General features: G+C 42.2%; 1 protein-coding gene across 31 annotated transcripts in view; it reads right to left on the minus strand.

The window, feature by feature from the left end:
* The window catches only part of MYCBP2 (MYC binding protein 2), a 251,648-nt gene that overhangs the window by 223,949 nt on the left and 7,492 nt on the right, over positions 1–20,207 (minus strand). The gene's annotated exons all lie outside the window — the stretch shown is intronic.

A 20,207-nucleotide genomic window follows, 5' to 3' on the forward strand; every position in this document is an offset into this window, starting at 1 on the left:
GGAAGTAAGTTTGTAGAACCAGCCCATAGAGATCCTGTGAATCAAAACCAGAGTGCTAGTTTACAGAACAACTTTGTTTTTCATTTTTTTAATTCTTGTAAGTGACTAAGGCACACATAGAAACTCATCACCAAAGTTCCACCGTTTACAAAATACAGTGGTGCCTCGCTTAACGAGTGCACCGTATAGCGATGTTTCCGTATAGCGATCCCTTTTTCGGGATCGCTATACGGAAACATACCCGATCTTCGCAATGGGGAAAACCCGCATTGCGAAGATCGGGTATTGCGGCGGCCATTTTGGAGCCGCCGAACAGCTGATCGGTGGTTCCAAAATGGCCGCCGGAAGCCCGGAAATGGCTGCCGGCAGCCGTTTTCGCGCCCTGCCCTCGCTTAGCGAAGGCGCGAAAATGGCTGCCGGCACCTGGAATCCTCGCTGAACGGGTAAGTAACGAAGGTATTGGAACGCATTAAACGAAGTTTAATGCGTTCCAATACCTTTCCCCTACCCGTTTAGCGATGATTCCGTATAGCGAGGGTTAATCCGGAACGGATTAACCTCGCTATACGGGGCACCACTGTATGGACATGTGACAGCAGTAGGAGCAGTCTGATCCCTGCCAAGAGAAAAGTATTTATGCCAATAAAGGTTATGATGATGATGATGATGATGATGATGAAGAGAAAAGTAGCCGGCCTACAACTAATTTGCCTTCATGGCAGCTCTCGGGATGATTCAAAAGGATACTTCACATTCCTTAATAGTTGGGCAGGGAGTGTCATTGATAATATATTTTGCTCCCCTAGGTTGGTGCTCCAGGAGACAAAATATAATATAATAGACCGACCTGAAAGCGACCACCTACCCGTCTGTCTCTCTATTCCCCTGATGACTCCACAGTTGCCCTCACCTCCAGCTGATTGGGCAGAGAGAACTACGGTTGTAGGGAAATGCTTAAAATGGTCCCCCCTTGTTGACCAAACAATTCGGAAACAGTTCAACAAACCAAATCTGCTGAGTGTACATAGGGATATTGCAATTGGACATAGGGATCCAATAGAGGGCATCAACTATATCAATTCTAACTTAAGACCCCTAATAGCCAAAAAGCCACAGGAGTCTTCCCCGGCCCCTCATAGAGGGGGATGGTATGACCAAGAATGTAGACTAGCTAAAAAGCATCTAGCTCATGTAACAAGGAAGACAAGGAAGATGCATTCAAAGTCGAACCTGGAGGCGCTGGCTTGCTACCGCTCAAAATATAAGGAACTTTTAAAACAAAAGAAATGGGCATTTATATCAGCTCAATGGAAGGAACTAGGGCAGGCTGTACTGGAAAAGAAAGAGCGAAAATTCTGGAGCATGGTCTCAGCTGGGAATATAGGACCTAATCCCAAACCAAACGCCTGCATCACAGCAAATGCCTGGTGCCATTACTTTCAGACTATCTTCAACAGTGATGCAGACATTAGGCCACAAAAAGCGAGAAACTCTCAAACCCTATTAAATTCCATACCTGAATGGCCCCCAGTATCAGAACAGGAAGTGCATAAACTTATCAATGCCTTAGCAATAGACAAAGCACCTGGTGAGGACATGATCCCGCCAGAGGTGTATAAGAACAACCCGGAATGGTGGGCCCCAGTCCTAGCACAGCTCTTCTCTTACATTAATGCTACAGGAATCTTTCCCGAGGGGTGGAGGCAGAGCATAATTTACCCAATTTATTCAAAAGGTGATAAATCCATCCCCCAGAACTACCGCCCAATCAGCTTATTGGATATCAGCTCCAAGCTCTATACCCGACTTCTTCATCAGAAGCTGGCTAAATAGATGGAGGAAAATAATATCCTTCACCAGGAACAAGCAGGTTTTAGGAAGGGCCATAGCACAGTAGATCAAATCTACGTGCTACATCATCTAGTATGCAAATACACCACCAGGCCATTCAAATGGCTGTTCACAGCTTTTATTGACTTCTCCTCTGCATTTGACACCATCACCAGAAACCGCCTGTGGGACAAGCTCACAGAAACCAACATCGATAAGAGACTCCTAACCCTAATACAAGAACTATACTCCAGCACAACGTTGAGGGTAAGGATTAGCACAGATGGAAGGCTGACAGAGGAAATTCATACTAACAAAGGGGTAAAACAAGGGTGCTTACTTGCACCCCTACTTTTTAACTTTTATATTAACAACATTGTAACAGCCTTAAACCATCCAGATCACTTCCCCCCCTCAATTGGGAATTATAAGATTGCAAGCCTTATATATGCTGATGACATTGTATTATTATCTATGAACAAAAAGGGACTGAAGAGAAGCTTAAATAAGCTCCAAGAGTTCAGCCACCTAGAGCAACTAAAAATAAATTACACAAAATCTAAAGTGATGATTTTTGGAAAGCACCCCCCCAAATTTAGCTGGACTATAGGTGAAAACAAAATAGAACAAGTCCAGACCTTTAAGTACCTAGGAGTGCATTTTGATGAGAAAAACTGCTGGAAATCCCAGATACAGAGCACGAAAATATCGGCTCAGAAATCTAGCCATGCTCTGGTCAAATTTTTCCATCACAAAGGTGGTAAACTTGTAACACCAGCTTTAAAAGTTTTTTCAGGGAGGGTCATCTCTCAAATGCTCTATGGCATTGAGATCTGGGGTGTAAATCAGAACAACCTACAACATCTTGAAGTAGGACAGAACAGATTTCTGAGACACATCCTCGCGGTACCCCAGGGGACCCCAGCAGCTTTTCTCAGAACAGAGACAGGTATGGTGTCCATTAAAGCTAGGGCAACGCTAGCTATACTCGGTTATTATAAGAGGGTGATGGATATGCCCGACCACCGTCTCCTAAACGTTGCATGGTAGAGCAATGGAAGAGTGGCGGCTGGGCAACCTCAGTTCAAGCCCTACTAAAATCTATATCCCTCTCTACAGATATTTTTGTTTTTTCTGGTGTTAAAAGAATGTTGAGGGACTGGCTCTACAAATTGGATAATGACCAGGACTTATCCTCAATCCACTCTTCAAATTTCTCTCAGTGGTACCATCTGTTGAAAACAAACCACTCAAGGGCGCAATATTTACAAACACTTACTTTTCCCTCCTTGAGAACCGCATTCACAGAACTCCGTTATCAAACCATGCCAACTGCTGTCTTAGACGGCAGGTACATGAATGTACCTAAGCATCTGAGGCTGTGTATTTGCGGAGCAGGTGAGATAGAGGATGTTGTCCACTATTTACTTAATTGCCAGCTCTATCAAAACTCCAGAAAAAAATTCCTGGGTAACATTTTGGCTGCTCTACAGGACGAAAGCCCCCAGACAAAGGTGGTCAGGTTGCTTTTGGATTGTGACCCATATATCACTTACAGAACAGCACTGTTAGCAAAAGCGGCCAGAAACATTCGCGCTAATTCCCTGAGAGGCATTGCAATCAATTGTGCTGGAGACTCCCAGATATGAACAGTCTCTTATTATTTTATATCTCTGTGTTTTTATTTTGATTTTATTCGATTATACTTGTATTTTAAACAATTGTGACGGCTTTTAGCTAATACAATAAACTTAAACTTGGATTGGACTTGGAAAAGTAGCCATTTTTACTTTCCAAGGAACTGTTTATTCACATTTATCAAAAAAAATCCCCAAATTTTCATTTACTGTACTAAATAATTCTAGCACCAGTAACAATGAGCAAATTAACCCTTATTTCCTCTATGATATAAAGTAATTACAGTACTGCTAACTACAAAAACTTATAGTAAACCTTCCACTATTTATATGCCCAAGTTCCACAGTCGTATTTCATCATTTCTTAAATAGTAAGAGTAGTTTTTACTGTCATAGACCGAACACATAATAAGTTAACCGACAATAAGTTATAAAGGCCCAAAGCAAAATAATACCACAGAAAAAGAAAAACAAGAGATGTATGACAAGACAGACATGGATGCATACAGAGCTCTCTGACAAGCTAAGGGACAAAAAAGGATAAGTATAAAAAACTAAAAAGGGGGCTCATAACTAGAACAGAATAACAACAAATAGCTAGAATCTGCAAGGATGGAGTCAGGAAGGCTAAGGCTCAGAATGAGCTAAGAATTGCAACAAATGCCAAAAATTAAAAGAAAAAGTTTTTTCAACACGTAAGGAGCAAGAGGAAAGTCAAGGAAATGGTTGGCCCACTAGTGGGAGAAGATGACAAGAAGGTGACAGGCAACAGGGAGAAAGCAGAACTGCTTAATTATTATTTTTTTTTGCATCTGTATTTATGCAAAAGGAAAAATTGGTCCACCCTGTCAAAAGCAGGAGAGGGAAGCAGGTCAAAATAGGTAAGGAAGTGGTAAAAGAACACCTAGCTGCTTTGAATGCGTTCAAGTCTCCTGGACCACATGGTTTACATCCCATGTTACTAAAAGAACTGGCGGATGTGATCTCAGAACCACGGAATGAAATCTTTGAGAGGTCCTGGAGCATGGGTAAACTGCCAAAGGACTGGAAATGAGCTGATGTGGTTCCAATCTTCAAAAAAAGTGGGGGGATGGATCCAGGAAACTACAGACCAATCAGCTTATCCATGATTTGCAGCTGGCTGTCAAACCAAACTCAAAGTGTGGTCCTCAATGGAACCACATCTACGTGGAGGGAAATGTGCAGTGGGGTCCCTCGAGGTTGTGTCTTGGGCCCAGTGTTCTTCAGCATCTTCATAAATGACCTGGATGAAGGGATTGAAGGAGCATTCATCAACTTTGCTGATGATACAAAACTGGGGGGAACTGCTAATATTTTGGAAGATACTCAACATTCAGAAGGATCTAGACAGACTTGAACGTTCCTGCAGTTCAGGGGCAGGAAAAGTAAGGTCCTGCACTTAGGCAGGAGAAACCAGATGCACAGGTACAGGATAGGTGGTACCTGGCTCGACAGTAGGACCTGTGAGATGAATTTAGGTGTCCTGGTGGACCACCACTTAAGGATGAGTCAGCAGTATGCTGCAGCTGCCAAGAAAGCCAACACAGTCCTAGGCTGCATCAACAGGGGGATAGCATCAAGGTCACGGGAAGTGATAGTATCTATACCGTGCTGGTGAGGCCGCACTTGGGAGTGCTGTGTCCAGTTCTGGTCACCACAATACAAAAGATACTGAGGCACTGGAAGGGGTGTAGAGAAAAGTAACGAAGATGATAGGGAGACTGGAGGCAAAATCCTATGAAGAACAATTAAAAGAACTAGGTATGTTTAGCTTAACAAGGAGAAGAGTGAGGCTCCAATATCCAAAGAAAAGAGGGCATCGATTTATTCTCCATTACGTCTGAGGGTAGGACAAGAACCAATGGGTGGAAACTCATCAGAGGGAGATCCAACCTGGAAATAAGGAGGAATTTCCTGACAATGAGAATCATTAAGCAGTGGAACAGTTTGCCTCCCGACGTTGTGGGTGCCCCATCGTTGGAGGTTTTCAAGAAAAGATTGGACAGCAATCTGTCCGGGAAGGTATGAGGTCCAGGATGGTATGAAGTCTCTTGCCTTGGGCAGGAGGTTGGACTAGAAGACCTCCAAGGTCCCTTCAAACCCTATGATGATTCTATGATACGTCCATGTAGTGGTGATCAAAATTCATTTTCTCATATTGATCATTTTATAATTTTAAATTCACTCTAGAGCATACCATGCTTATAGCAATCACTTAATCTGTCCTGGAATTCGACCTGCAATAGGTGACTTTTAACACTGAATTAAAAATGCCCATCCTTCTCAAATTTTAAATCATTGCAGCATGAGAAGTTTGAAAAGTTATTTTCAATAACTTGCTTCACAAAAATGTTTAGTTTTGCTTAAAAAGCTTTCAATCCATAATACATGTCACACACAAGCTTTCCCTTTCCCTGCAACCTTAGATTCACTGTGTTCAGATGGTCTGAGATAACAGTGAAGAAAGCCAAACCAAAAATCCATCCAGACTCTGAAAGTGCTTCTTGAACTTTTCTTTTCTGCTTGAGAAAGACATCAACTTCATGACCAAAACTGAAAAAAACATTTGTGTCTGCTAAATCACTTGACTTCTGCCTGCATGGTATAATATATCTCCATAATCTGCATCTATCTCTGAGAGAAAATTTTGAAACTGGCGATGAAGAGTAAGGCCATGATGCCTGGAAATTAATACTGGATATAACAATATGTATCACACATTCCTACTGAAGAATCTTATTACAAAAGGCTTGCTGATGGACAATGCAGTGATATTGCACAGTAAGTGTACCATTTAATTTCATTATCTCTTCACTGATTTCGCAACTACACCAGTTTTACTTCCCACCATATTTCTTGCACGATCAGTTATGATGCTTTTCAATTTGTCCCAACTCAGACCAATATTTTCTACTGATTCACACATCTTCAAGAATATGATTATTGCAGCTGTAGTGCCTTTCAGACGCTGCAATGCACACAATTGTAATTCTGATAAATATTAGCAGTTGAACTATTTCTATAATGCCATTGCTTTCATCCAATGCCAAAGGGGGAAAAAAACACAAAACTTTCCACCTTGACAATCAGTGACATATGCAGCTCTTCTCCTAGTACTTCAACATGCCTGGGAATTGTAGATGAAGATTAACTGATACACTAACAAGAGAAGGGGAGAACCATGCCAGCAGGCTCTCTCTGCTTGCAGAGGCAGAAAGATCAGTCTAGCCTGCCAGAATGGTGGTTTCCTTTCCACCAGTGGCAGTGATGATGACAGGACAAGGTAGGGAGGCAATGGGAAAGGGGCAGGCTGTGAAGGCAGAGAAAGTGGCCTGCCAAACAACTGTTCAGCGGGGCCATAAGCAGAGAGAGCAAACAGTTGTTCCAGCAGCCTAGCTTCCTCTCTGAGCCCAGGCCCAAAAGGGCAAATAAAAAAGGTAAATATTTGTCACTTTGTATTTGCCAGGGCATCTCAAATTGACAAATACAAGTGACAAATATTACATGAATCAGTGATTTCTGACCAATATAGTGATTCATATTTTTTTTATTTATCCCCATGTCTACAATTAACACAGCTCCTCTGCGGCCTTCATAGCTCTATATTCCATCCCTTTTCCCATGGGACCCCTGGCTCAGATCCTGAGCACCCCATGGAGCCACCATGCACAGTTTGGGAACCCCTGACCTCGGGTGGGGGGAGAGAGAGAACCAAACACACAAGTTACAAGACGGGAAATACTTGGCTCAGTAATAGTACATGTGAAAAAGATCTTAAGAGTTGTTGTAGATCAGCGGTCTCCAACCTTTTTGGAACCACAGAACGGCTGAGCCTCTGAGGAAGGCGGGTAGGCCTCGCAAGTGCACACGTGCTCTCGTGTGCCAGTGCCAGCACCAGCATGAGCGCTCCCCCACCCCTTCATGCATGCATAGGGGCACCTGCACGCCCGCCCACCCCTTCATGCAGGAGCGCAGGCACTCAGATGCATGCATGAAGTTATGGCGGAGCACTCACACCAGCGCTGGCACACGCACATGTGTGCAAAGCAGCTGTGGGGAGGGGAGTGTGTGCAAGGGGGAGGTCTGTCTGCGGCCCGGTCCAGCTCAGGCCATGGACTGCACCGGGCCACGGACCGGGGGTTGATGACCTCTGTTGTAGATCACAAGCTGAATATGAGCTAACAGTATGATGTGGCTGCAAAAAAGGCAAATGCTATTTCAGGATGCATAAAGAGAAGTATAGTCTCCAAATCCCATGAGGTACTAGTTCCCTCTCTATTCGGCACTGGGTAGGCTTCATCTAGATCATTGGTTCTTAACCTTGGGTTTCTCAGGAGTTTTGGACTGCAATTCCCAGAAGCCTTCACCACCAACTGTGCTGGCTGGGGTTTCTGGGAGTTGCAGTTCAAAAACATCCGAGTAACAAAGGTTAAGAACCACTGATCTAGATTACTGTGTTCTGTTCTGGACAAAAGGATGCTAACAAACTGGAACAAGTTCAAAGGAGGGCAACAACGATGGTCGGGGGACTGGAAAACAAGCCTATGAGGAAAGACTGAAAGAACTGGGCATGTTTAACTTTAAGAAAAGAAGACTGGGCAGTGATCTGATAGCATTTTGTTTTCAAATATAGTGGTGCCTCACAAGACGACGACCTCGCAAAATGACGAATCCGCATGACGACTAGGTTTCGCAAAACAGTGTTCCCTATGGGGGAATTACGCTATACAACGTTTTGGTTCCCCTTCCAGGATTCCCGGCCTTTTTTCCCCAGTGTAGGAGAGCGTGCCCAGTTCCCCTCCTCTTCTTGGCTTCCTTCCCCTCCCACACCAAGTGACACTTACCGGAGGCATAGGGGTGGTGGCGAGGGGCAGCTGGGGAGTGGGGGGGATCGTGAGTGGCTTCGCGCACGAATGGGGTTTCCAGGCACAGTGAGGCAAGCCTAGGATTTCCCCTTGCCTCCTTACACGAGCGGGACAGTGCGCACCGGCTCCCCCCTCCTCTTGGCTTCCCTCCCCTCCCACACCAAGCGGCGCTTACCAGAGGTGCGTCTGGGGAGCGGCGGGGGGGTTGCAAGTGGCTTCAGGGACGACCGGGGCTACTTGGGAAGCTCAGGAGCTCCCTTTCAGCATTGAGCAGGAGTTTCCTGGCCTGGGGCTCAGGAGGGGGAGGTTCCCTTGTTGCTAAATGGGTCGCGTCTAGCAACTCCCTTTGTTTTTGCCGGCCACGTGGGCACTCAGGAGCTCCCTTCCAGCGCTGAGCATGGGTTCCCCTGCCTGGGGGACAAGAGGGGGAGGTTGCCTTTGTTTTGCCAGCCACATGGGCACTCAGAGGCTCCCTTTCACCGCGGCGTTGGAGTCTCCCGGACGGAGTTGAGAGGGGAGGTACCTTGGGCATTAACTGGGGCCAGGTGGGCATGGAGGAACTCCCTTCCACTAGGGGCTATCGGCAACACGGGGCTTGCGGCGGCAGCCAGTCATTGTTCGGTTTAATTCAACAGCTGATCAGCGGCTCTGCAAAATGGCTTCCCTAGGGTTTTCCGCACTGCTTTGGAAGACAGCGATTTAAAACGGCTTCCCTATGGGCGATCTTCACACGACGACAACTATTTCTTCATTGGTTAAATAGGTTTCAATGAATTCTAATGGGCAAACGCTTTTCGCACAACAATGATTTCGCTAAACAGCAATATCAATGGAACGCATTATCATAGTCTTGCGGGGCACCACTGTACTTGAAAAGTAACCATACAGAAGAGGGGCTGGATCTGTTCTCAGTCATCCCAGGACATGTAATAATGGGCTGAGGCTACAGGAAGCCAGATTTAGGATAAATATCAGGAAAAACAGCCAGCAGTAAAACAATGGAACCAATTATCTCAGGTGGTGAGCGCTCCAACACTGGAGGCATTCAAAAGAAAAGTGGACAACCATCTGTCAGATCTGCTTTGATTCCTGCATTGAGCAGGGGCTTGGACGTGATGGCCTTATAGCCCCCTTCCAACTCCATTATTCTATGATTCTATGCCAGTAAAATTATGGTTACGGTTAAATTAGCCCAAATGTGGATTCACCCTTTACGTATCATTTTAATTAAATTGGAGATATTATATACAATTTACCAATGATGGGGGCTACATAAATGATATTTTAGAGTCAACTGCTGACAGAAACGTTCCCATATATGTTATATTATTTGGCGAGAACTACATTTCAGCCTTGAACAGCTGAACCTCAGGTGGTTGATGTTTGACAGAAACTACAGCCAGCAGATAAAGATTGTAATTTGTTTCATAAGCACATGACAACTGTTTCTGATTAGACTATTTCTAGTCTCTCTTTTCTGTCCCCTCTAAATATAACACTGAATGTAGATTTGGTTGATACAGTGGTGCCCCGCATAGTGAGGTTAATCCGTTCCGGATTAACCCTTGCTATGCGGAATCGTCGCTAAACGGGTAGGGAAAATGTATTGAAACGCATTAAACTTACCCATAAGACGCACCTTTCCATAAGACGCACCGATTTTTTAGGAGAAGAAAACAGGAAAATATAATCTGTTTTCTTCACTCCATAAGATGCACAGACTTTCCACCCCCCTGTTTTGTGGGAAAAAAGTGAGTCTTATGGTGCAAAAAATACAGTAGTTTAATGCGTTCCAATACCTTGCTTACTTACTCGTTCAGCGAGGATTCCCCTTGCCGGCAGCCATTTTCGCGCCCTCGCTAAGCAAGGGCAGGGCGTGAAAACGGCTGCCGGCAGCCATTTCCGGGCTTCCGGCGGCCATTTTGGAGCCGCCGAACAGCTGTTCGGCGGCTCCAAAATGGCCGCCGCAATACCCGATCTTCGCAATGCGAGTTTGCCCCATTGCGAAGATCGGGTATGTTTCCGTATAGCGATCCCGAAAAAGGGATCGCTATACGGAAACATCGCTATACGGTGCACTCGCTAAGCGAGGCACCACTGTATTTCCAACCATTCATCTATACTGAAAAATGTTCAATTCACATACTATGCCAGATCACTGATCTTGGATATTCAATGTTTCTTTACTTAACACTGAGTAGCAAAAAAACACTGAGAAGCAAAAAACATAGATAGTTGCTTCAATAACTATTTTAATAATGATTAAGATTTAGAAATTATGCAAGTGTGCGAATGACAGACATAAAATCTTTCAGCTTATTGTAATTATTGTCTATGCTTCTTATAAGCAGAAGTTCAAAAGAAAGGGGGAATTTATCTACTTTGAAATATAACATCATAAACATGCTCCATCTTGCACCTTGGCCTAAACTATAATTTCTCCCAAAGTGCTAGGTATTTAGAGAATTTGATTACCCCAAAATACAGGCACGTCTTCTCAAGATCCTGATTTAACTGTCTCCAATCCGCAATTTCTGATGGGTGATATTCTGGCACCCCTTACGAAAAAAGATTGTGCCCTTGTAAGGATAGAGAAATTGAAACTTTGAAGCACGTCCTTTTTGAGTGTAATTTTTACACAAATTAGTTTATCAAATTCCTCAAGGCCATAATGAATGTCTTACCAGGTAGGAGTCTGATTTGGAATACAAAATATTTATTAAGCAACACAAACAAGATAACCACCGAATCCTTCTCTCTGCTCAAAGAATTCGAAAAAAAATCTCGACCTCTGCCTAACCCTGTCATAAAAAATGTATGGGTAATCTATTTTATAAAATTTCAACTGTTTTTGCTGTCTTGAAATGTTTTAATTGCTTCCATTTAATTTAACTATTACATGTATGTATTTTAATGGGTCAGCTGTCAAACCTACAGTTCAATGCATTCCAAAGGGGGGGGGGAAATTCACCAAAAATTAACAAAGACTCAGAACAAAGCCAAATTAAGTTTGCAAAAGTTTTACAAGGTGCACTAACGATCCAAAGCATTTAAAACAGTTTTTGAACATTTTAAGACACTTTAAAAATAGCGAAAATGGACCTGTCAAAACCACCGAAATGCACTGAAACCTATTCAATACATTCCAATGGGGGAAACATTGTTTGGCTTAGCAATGTTTCCTATGGCGATTTTCGCTTATGGATGGTAATCCGTTCCCATTGGAATGGATTATCCGGTTTTCAATGCATTCCTATGGGAAATGGTGTTTTGCTTAGCGATGTTTTCCCATAGCGATGTTTTTTTGGGAACCAATTAACATTGTTAAGCAAGGCACCACTGTACTGGGAAAGTGGTGAAATATCCAGTAAGATTTTAGCATATTGCCTTATACAAAAATCAACTACCTGTGGTTGTGGAACCATTATCTGCATGGGTGAATTTTTCCCTAAAACCTTTTACAACTAACATTGAATCCTACTTGAAGGATGACAGCCACTTTTTGAAACCATTTAAGGAATTAAGTCAGATTCCCTTTACAAATGACTGGAAACCATGAATGTCATATGATCATATGCCAATGTGCCACAAGCTGATGCCGTAACGGTGCTTAAGGAAATTCTGAAAAATCATGAAGATGTATATTGCTCTCCTGATCATTTTTTGGCACACAGGTAAGGTCAGAATTTTAAAAACTTTGTAAAATTCTAAAATTGATACTTTTGGAATAGCAAGGGGTTGTAGGTTTTCTCCCATTCAACTGTCCATTGTGCCTTCTAGGAAAAGATTCAGCCTACATGGTCTTGGGCAAGCTACACAGTCTCACAGTTCCTCTAGAAGCCACTTCTGAATGCCCCTATACTTAGAAAACTCTGAAAACATCCACCATAACCTGGAATCTCTTGATAGCACATAATCATTTATTATTAAGGGGAGGTGGAAGGATACTACATAGTTCTGCACCTGTGTTACATCCTCAATGACCTCTACTACCATTCTGGGATCAGAGGCCTACATTTGTAATAAAAAGCCTGCAATATTCCTGTGAGCTCCCTGTGCATTTTAAAACCCTGCTAGATCAGGGTTCTAAAACTGTGAAGGCCACCTTAAAGTAATAAAAATGTTTTCTTTCTACACATGGAAAGAGCTGTGACAGACGGGGTGGAACTCATGTCATAATTCTTATTACCTGTACAGGGGCCATATACTTCCCCACTTTAATTTACCAACAATTTCACATAAGGTTTCCTTGGCATTTCTCAATCTTTCTTTATAAAGCTATGAAACAGATACTTTCTTGAACTATAATCACTAGCATCCAGGAGGTGGGGAGCTGATCAGCACAAAAAGGATGGCACACAAAGAGTTATTCATTTCCTCTCATGTTACAGTACAGTATTAGTATTAAAAAAACTGTGTCTGAAGCTATTTTTTACATAGGCAAAATGAATAACACCAATAACTACTAATAATTACAGTTTTAAAAATACAGTGTCAAACGACACATTTAATACCACCTGCAGTTTGACCCTAGGTGACCATTACAGTAAGATAAATGATTACAGTATTATAAGCATATATGTAAATAATAATTCTGTGCAATCAAGTCCCTTCCCAGGTTTTCTGGTTTTATAGTACTCAGATATGGTTTACCAATCCCTTGTCCTTGGGTGCTCTGGGACTGTGCAGCTTGCCAAAGGCTATGTAGACTGACTTCCTCTTGGAAGGCACAGAGGGAAGCCAATTCCCAGTCTCTGACTTCACAACCACATACCTAACTCACTGAGCCATAAATATATAATATGTGGAAAATATTTTCCATACTCTCAATAAAATAAATCATGTAATTTATAGATTATGAAACTTGCTATAAATGTGTTATTCATTGTATTTGCAAATAAATTACAAACCAGTCTCAATGTTCTGAATATATTACTAAGTAATTTTAGAAAAGAAAGCAATGTAACTATAATTTAGAACAAATTACAATTATCTAAAAATGGTAGATCAATCAAAACATAATGAAATTACAAATATAATATTTTTCAAAATTCACATGATATACTGTATGGCATGTAAATTTACTGGGTGATATGTGTACTATATCTCATAAAGGGTAAAATAATATATCCAAAGATATATTATTCTGCTTCCATGTTAAACACATAAATTCCAGTCAAATAGCAAATATTGTTTCATACAGTCTAATAAGTAAGTATATATAATTAATATTTTGGATCCTTAAGAAACTAGACGGATCTTGAATATTTTATTAAAACAATAAATCACTGCATGAAATTTGAATTTTTTAATAACATCATCAAATGACATGTGTTCTTTCCTAGACTATTAACCATTGATCCACAACTGAAACAAATAAAAAGGCTGCAAAGTGGACAGTGCAGGCCATTTTCAACTCAAGCTTTTCATTACCATATTTAATTGAACTGTCATAGTCAATTTACATCACATCACCATTTGACCTCACTATTTAAATTTTCCCCATTCATACCCATGTACAGTATCTTTATATATCTGTCAACAAAGGACCTGCTTCATGAATTTGGTGGACTAGTCGTAACAAATTTAATACACTTTTGCTACAAGCCTTTGTTTTTGCTACAAATTGGCTAATTGTCCAGAAGTCTTACATGATGGCTATACAAATACATTTGAACCCCCAGCACTCTGAAAATGCAGGAGATGAACTACAAATGTGCAACAGTTTTTGTCCTGGTACTGTAACCTTTAGAGCTGACATGGCTCAGTGGGCTAAAGCACTTGGTTGTAGAGCAACGGACTGCTAGCTTAATTCCCCACACTGTCTCCCAGGGAAGAAGTCAGCCAAGCTCACCCATAGTGTTTGTGGTCCATAGTGGTATGTGCACTGCCACTTGTGCAGCCTTCAGGAAACTGCACAGTCCCACAGCACCAGCTGAAGGAAGGACTCATAAGCCACTTTTGAATGTGTAACACAAAGAAAACCCAGTGACATAATCCATGACTCTCAAAGTTTTATCAACAACAAGACCAAGGATAAGTATCAAAGAAAAGCAACTTCTGTGTTTCATTTCACTTTGTATGTAGAGAAGATTGTTATACAGCTGAATTGGAAATACAGAGTTATAAAAAGAAAATACTTTGAATTCTATTAATCTGGGAACAATTGCCAAAAACTACCTAGGACAATGAATGTTAACTAACAACTGGTAGATTCTTCTCCCAACAGAACCTTCCTGCATTTTTTGGTTTTGATCAGTTTACAACCATAAAATTTTTCATAGGCTCTTATGTTATTCACATGTACTGTATATGCATGGATACAACTAAACAAATAAACCAAAATAAAAGCCTCGAGACAGACATAATGGTGCCAAAGACTCTCATGTTACATTTTTGTAGAAGACCCAATAACAGCAACTAGAAAGTTACATAGTAACATCAAATCACATTTGAATCATAATATCTAAACCCCAAAGTTCACTTCCTAAGCAGTAAGACTTCATGAATTTGGTACAACTTGTTCCCCAAGTACACATACTACAATCAGCTTCTTAATCTCTCAACAAATGACTTCTTTTATAACTATGATAAGTTGAATACAATCTTAAATTTAATGCCTCTGAAGGGGTACGCTTTTTCTGAGGAAACAGGAACCACAAACAATACAGTGGTGCCCCGCACAACGGGCGGCCTATTTAACGATGAATCTGCATAGCGATGTGCTTTTTGCAATCGTTTTTGCGATCGTATTGCGATGTTTTAAATGGTAAAACATCACTTTGCGATGATCGGTAAGCTGTTTCGCTTACCGATTTTCGCATAGCGATGTTTTCCTAACAGCTGATTGGCGGTTCCAAAATGGCCACCGGGTTTAAAAATGGCCGCCCGCAGTGTTTTCGCACCCATTCCTCGCTTACCGGGCAGCGAAAATGGCGGCCATATGGAGGAATTTCACAGAATGGTGAGTTTTTTGCCCATAGGAACGCATTAAACGTGTCTTAATGCTTTCCTATGGGCTTTTTTGTTCCGCATAGCGTCGAATTCGTATAGCGATGATTTTTCCGGAACGGATTATCGTCGCTATGCGGGGCACCACTGTATTTCTATGTTGTCCATCATACTGAAAAAGCATGCTGCTTATATACCGCTCCATAGTGGTTACAGCACTCTCTGGGCGATTTACAAATTAATAAGGCGGACTACACATTGCCCCCCTCTCCCAGCAAGCTGGGTACTCATTTTACCGACCTCGGAAGGATAGAAGGCTGAGTCAACCTTTAGCCGGCTACATGGGATTGAACTCCAGGTCATGAGCGCAGTTTTGGCTGCAGTACAGCAGTTTTAACCACTGCGCCACGAGGCTCCTGAAGGCAGCACAAAATCAGTATTCAGCCAACAAACATTTTACTAAGAATTACTTATACCATATCCCCACCACACAGGTCTTTTCTCTGGGTTAACCGGAGAACTCAGGAATTATCATTAGTTCACCAAGTCTCTCCTCAGAAGACAGGGCAAGGTTACCTTCATCACATTCCACATCCATACAGTCTGTACAATAGCCATAGCTTTGAAACTTTCAGTCTTCCTTCTTGGATGTCTCTTGCTACTTGATGCAGGTACTTAAATTGCGACCCATAGCACTAATAACATTGCTGGGTGGGGGTTAAGTTTTCTAACTGCACTGGACCTTTAGCCTCAGGTATGAATGGCCCTTGTTCTGGTCTTGGCCCTTCCAGGCTCCTTAGGATCCTCAAGCCCCTTAGGCAGTGAACAGGGAAGGAAAGAACTTAAGGACTACCTCATAATGCTGCAAGGTCAGCAAACAAAGCAGTGTCTGACTCTTCCTCACTCTTATCTTGGGGTACATGCCCAATCTTCAGCCTTATGCACTTCCTCTCTCTCCCTTTTATTCTCTTTCTGGGAGGAAACTCATTTTTCCCACCTTTCTTGCTTTCCCGTCCTTCTGGGCCTCTCCATTCATCTCCTTCAAAGAGTTTACTTCAGGGTAATACCTGAGGGGAAGGGATCAACTGTCTGCCTGCCCAATATGCTCGGTAGGGGCACATGGAGGGTCAGTGGGATATGCAGTTACACCCTTCCTGAGTGCCCAAGGTCACCCACTACAAATGCTTTAAAATTGAGAACAACTAAATGAAAGAGTCCTTATAGAAGTGTACCAAATGACTTTGTGTGAATAGAACAGACATGGAGCACATCACTGCTGTTATTTTCTATCATGAAACTAACCACAAAGGTGACCTGTTCCTTTTTTTGTGTGCCAGTAGTGACATGACCTAGCAGTTGTGTAAATATCCCTTAGAACTAGACAACTTCTATGCCATTTATAATTGGTAAAATTAAAGTCACAATACTATCACTGACTCCCTGGGAATAAGACCCACAGGATTCATGAAACTGGCTTCTGAGTAAACATGCACATGATCAAAATGCAGTTATCACAGTAAGTATACATCGAATTAACTGTCCAGAGCCAATACTGTGTTCACAGTTTACCACAACCCTTTGAATACACTATCCCAGTGGTTCTTAACGTGGGCAATAATGCCCCCCAGGGGGCGATTTCATTTTTCAGGGGGGCGGTAGAACGAAAAGGGGCGGTGTGGGGGCGAACGAACAGAAGGGGGCGGTAGGGGGGCGCTGGAGTGAGCCAAACCTATGAAGGCGACCTCAGCCGCAGTGCTGGCAGTAGATCCAGTGCTGCTGCTGCCGCCAGATGATCCAGCTCTTTCTACCTGCCACGTCTCGCCTTTCTCCTTTAGGGGAGCACTGAGTGTGGATCGGGTGGAAGGAAAGGGTCTCTTGGGTCCTCATCCTCGCCCCGTGAAGCGCTGCCTCGCACCCGGGTGGGGAGGGAGACTAGGTAGGTGAGTGGGAGGGTGGGTAAGATATCATCACCTCAGGGAGGGGGGCGATGATAACTTCCTCAATAGCTCAAGGGGGCGTTTCTTTCAAAAAGGTTAAGAACCACTGCACTATCCTATCAAAACTACACTCTGTATATTTTTGATCACCTAATTAGACTCACTATCTCTAGAACAATAGCTTTTCATTCTTAACCTTCTTTCTTTAAACATCATGGACTCCAGAAAGTGAACTGAAACAAGCTGCTTGCTCACTCTTGATGTACTCACTGATGTTGTGCCAGCCTACATGTATTTTCCAACATGAGAAACTAGTAAGTCATCACTTGTGTAAGAGTGCAACTGCTCAGCTAAGGAAATGTGAATTAACTCGCATTCTCTCACTGTGAAATTACATTAGGGCATTCAGTTATCTTCAATATAAGTGGCCACAAAGATAGAGGGGTGGAGAAGCCTTCTAACTGCAATTCCATCAGAAGGGCCTACAGCTGGCATGATTCAAAGGAACTACATTAAGAAGGCTTTCCTCCCTCAGTCACTCATTTCTTTACTTATCTTGCCAGCCACTAGAACTGGTTAAGCTTCAAAAATTAATAATAAAAATAATAAATAAACAAGAGCTCATATCAAGGAGAAATTGTTAAAAAAAAATAAACAAGTGTTTCAGGAGAGAGAACTTCCAAAGAGAGGCAGGTGCTGGTTCTGCTTGTGTGTACATTTATGGATACGTGCAAACACTCTCCTTGTCCTTCCCATGAAGCAAGAGGTGACAACAAAGATACTTTGCTAAAGCACTGCTGTGTGTATGTGTGAATGCGGTCAGTCAATCTTTCCTTTCTGCATTGATTTAAAGCCATTACAACTTTGAACTGAAGCAAAATGATACATTTTTTAAAAAAGTAGAAGGGTCTCTAGTGCAGAAGAAATACAGCTGGAGCTGTGGAACTCCAGGCCAATTCCCATTTCCTATTGCACCACATGATCAATGGGAAAAATGTGAAGCAGCCTAACCCAAACTCGTAGTTTTTTGCATTTTTTCCTATGTAGTTAAGCTCTAAAGTTCACTGAATCAGTGGTCTATAGTAGTTAAGGTTAATTCTCGATTTAAGCCTCCAAATCCAAGGCTTCTTCAGTAAAGACCCAGGTGGAAACAGCCATAAGCTTTGTTTATGTGTTGAGTTTCACACATAGAGGGGGCCTAGTCAACAATGGTCCTACTGCCATGTTGCTAACTCTTTTTTTTTCCAGAATCCCGTTAACTTGGGATCCATAAAGATTTTTAAAAGCCCATCACTTCACACTGGATTATTCTTCCCAAAATCACAGTAATCTGGAAAAAGAGAAAAATGCTTTAGTGAGAGCTTTCAAATGATTTGCAAATTTCACTGTCCTCCAAACTAAAGGATTTTATTTGCTAAATAAAATTTAATGTATTTTTTTTATGCTTCACAGAACAAGTTCCCAAATAAGGTGCTGGTGGTTTTGAAGAAATTTCAAGGAGACGCCTGAAGATCCTGACAGGACGGGGCACAGGCGTGGTGGATTGTGATAGCAGGAGAAGCAAGAGCTGGGATGAGGACTATACAGAGTTCATGATCTTGAGACAAAAGGTGAGTGGGCACAACTCTCTAAATAGCAACTGGACTGGTAACAGGCAGACACAGGCATTCAAGAGTTGCAGATCTTTTCCTTCTTGCTGCTGCTTCTTTTAGTAAAGTACGAGGATGTTGAGGCATCCTCACAACAGAGATGGGGCCAGGTGAAAATTAACAGAAACAGCCCCACCACATGCTAATCATGCACTGCACATGCAGTGCCAACACACCCTAACAGAGGTGACTGTTGAGGCCACCACACCATGACTGCAGTCCCCCCCCCTCCACCCCAACAAACATTTGAAGAGAGGAAAAAGATTCCCTTTGATGGAAGACATATGATTTCATCTGGCAGAGCAGAGCAGCAGCCAGGCTTTCTGTCTATTATTGAACATCACCTCCTAATGCTGCTTATTTCCATCTCCATATCTGTGACAGGAATGCAGGGCAATTCTCTTTTTCTTCCCTCCTGTTCCTTCCTCCTCCACCACTCAAGCACAGGAATCTATGTAATTAGTGATGTTTCCCAAGGGCTCCCTCCCTACTTGTGGAAATACTGCATGAGAGCCAGTGAGAGAGACAAAAGTCATAACACACACTTATGTGGGGCCAAATCAACTCTTTCACACCAGAAGAAAATGTCCTTTTCCTGCTTCACCTTCTTCATCTGCTGCACCATCACCAGAGCTTGGAAAAGCTCCTCTCTTTTTTTACTACAAGTCCCAGAATGCCTCAGACATTATGATGTTATATTGCTACATATAATAGGCACCACAATAGCTGAAGAAAAATCAAATGATATTGAAACAAGTGAAGCAAAACAAGTTAAAACATGAGCTTCAACTGCCACACCCTTTAACATGAATAGCTGTCACTGGCTCATTTTAAAATCACACTCTGCTGGTACCTCCCCAGGAAATTTTATCATAAGATCAGACCTTGGGAGAGACACAGCAACTGCGAGATTTTATACAAAAATATCCTTTTTAATCCTAATCTCCCATGCTTTTACAATCTTTTACAAACAGTGCCTTGAGAAGCAGTCCACCTCTGTCTAAACAAACACCTTCTTGCATTCTATCTCTGTTATAAACTATTGCCCAACATTCTCACATTTGTGATTTATTTTTAGTTTACAATAATTTCATTAAGGCTTGTGTTTATTTTTAACTGTAATTATATTTTTGAAATTAGAAATTTAAAATTCTGAGGGCTTGAATTGGTGTTGAAGGAAAAGAGAGGAGGCATAAATGTCCTCAAAAATCCAGAAGGGAGAGCATGATACAAAAGGGGAATATTATGCAAAAAGGTTTTAGAACATCTGCCACAGAGGAATATGACAATGAACCGGAGATTACTAAACACAGCAGT

Source organism: Pogona vitticeps, chromosome 3 (genome assembly GCF_051106095.1).
Source record: "Pogona vitticeps strain Pit_001003342236 chromosome 3, PviZW2.1, whole genome shotgun sequence".
Lineage (NCBI taxonomy): Eukaryota > Metazoa > Chordata > Lepidosauria > Squamata > Agamidae > Pogona > Pogona vitticeps.